Here is a 1938-nt window from a genome sequence, read left to right on the forward strand (position 1 = left end):
AAATGTAAGGAAAGCTTAAATTCTTGTATCTTTAAAAGAGAAAAATCTTATTTAACCCTTTTGTGTTCTAGATTTACTTACACACATAGCCTAGAGCCCAGTTTTAGTTTTAACATTGTGAAAATATTAAAAGAATCTTGTAACTTTATTCTTTTTTCTCCTGCTGAAAAAAAAAATTAAACCAATCGTATGACAGTCTGGATTTCTCTGTTTCGCCGGTTTTCCTAAGTGCCACCTGGATGACCAGGAAAATAGTAAAAGGTCCCCCTGGGCCAGAGGGTGAACGAGGTGGAGGCTCTGTGGGGTGCTCACTCGTCCCTCAGAGTCCAGGCTCCGCAGCTGCTGTGCCGGGTTCTCTCGGGTGGCTCTGCCTCAGGTGACCCTGGGGTGGAGGTGCGTCTGCTGAGCTGGCCTTTGCTGGCACCAAGGGCACATACCTGGGGGGAGACAGGAGGAAGTGAGCGCCAGCCCCGAGGGCCCCCAGGGGTGTAGGGGTGGGTGTGCCTGGGTCCTGGCACATCTGAGACCCAAACCTCCCGTAGGGACAGCCTTGGAGACGACCAGCATCTGATCATCTGTAAGTGCTGGATCGATGATCACCTCACAGGCCTTAAGCAGGACTAGGCTGGCTCAGGGTGGAGGCTGTGACCCATGTCTGCAGCACCCAGGAGCCTGGAGGCGTTCTGGGAAGGCGCTTCAGAGCTGCGGTGGGGCCTGCACCCCTCCTCACAGTCCTTGGGGAAGTCTCACAGTGGGCTCGCTTGGCTCACAGGGGACAGGCGTGCCCAGATGCTGTCTGCCCAGAGGCGAAGACAGCACGGAGCCCTGGGGGAGGGCCCACAACCCACAGGAATCTGCATCGTTTCTGAAGAGAGCCCACGTCACGTCTCACAGCTGTGAAATCAGGACTTGTGAATGCACACTTGTATATTTGCTCACCTAGGCTGTTGTGCAAAATGAAGCTTGCATTCTGCCCACAAATGAACCGTCTGGGCTTCTGGACCAAGTCCTCCTTTACAGATGACTCAGAAAAGCAGTTCCCCACCCAGAGGCCCCAGAAGCCCTCAGCAACCTTCACAGACCCAGAAACCCAAGACAAAGGAGGGCTGAGTTCTCTGCTGAACCCCCTGCCCACACCCCAGCCCAGAGGCCAAGTCTGTGCCTCACCTCTCCCTCCGCTGGCTTCTCTGCGGGGGTTGGGGGTGTAGGCTCAAGACCTCAGAGATGGGAGAGGCCAAAGGCATATTCCTGGCGCTTCCTCCCAGGTCCCTCTGGGAGCTGGCGCTGCCCTTCCCAGAAGGCAGCTGGGAAAGCCAGGCGCTGAGTCCTGGGGAGCAGCTGCCCGAGGCCCGAGCTGGTCAGCGCTCAGAGCTCCCTGCGGTCCCTGCCCACACCGTCTCCTCTTTACTGTCAGGGCCCAGGCAGGTCTTGGGAAACTCCAGTAGCTGCTGGGGGTAAACCAGGTAGCCAGGGCTAGAAGCGGCCATCGGGAAGAACAGCCTGCCACCTGAACACGGGGTAGAAAGCAGAGGCCACCTCCTGCCACGAGCAGCATGGCCACCTCCGGCTGGCCGAAACTGTCCTGTCCACCCCATTGCTGCTCGAGGAGGAGGCTCACCTGGTGACAGGCTGTAAGCGTGTCAGCAGTGTTCCTGGGCGTCCATGGGAACCCAAGCCCCAGGGTTCCTCTCCCACCTGACGGGCCTTGGCTCCTCCTGGAGCTGGCTCTCAGGCAGCAGCTTCAGCTGTCCCAGCTGCAGGGAGGCCAAGGGGAGACGGTAGTGGGGGCAGGTGGCGGCAGCCTCATCCTCTCCCCTGGGCTCAGGGCTGTAAAGACGCAGGATGCAAATGGTAAGGCCCCAGTCTCGATGAGGGGGGTGAAGGGAGTCCTCAGGCCATGAGCCCTCTGGGGGGTGAGTTTTTTTTTTTTTTTTTTTT

General features: G+C 57.7%; 1 long non-coding RNA gene across 1 annotated transcript in view; it reads right to left on the minus strand.

The window, feature by feature from the left end:
* LOC104994966 overlaps positions 1-1938 on the minus strand; it is a 5234-nt gene continuing 3296 nt past the window's right edge. Inside the window, exon 2 of the long non-coding RNA XR_826016.1 lies at positions 1-1827. This is a non-coding gene — a long non-coding RNA (uncharacterized LOC104994966). The remainder of the gene's footprint in view (positions 1828-1938) is intronic.

The sequence above is a fragment of the Bison bison genome, unplaced genomic scaffold (genome assembly GCF_000754665.1).
Source record: "Bison bison bison isolate TAMUID 2011002044 unplaced genomic scaffold, Bison_UMD1.0 scf7180017864270, whole genome shotgun sequence".
Taxonomy (NCBI): Eukaryota; Metazoa; Chordata; class Mammalia; order Artiodactyla; family Bovidae; genus Bison; species Bison bison.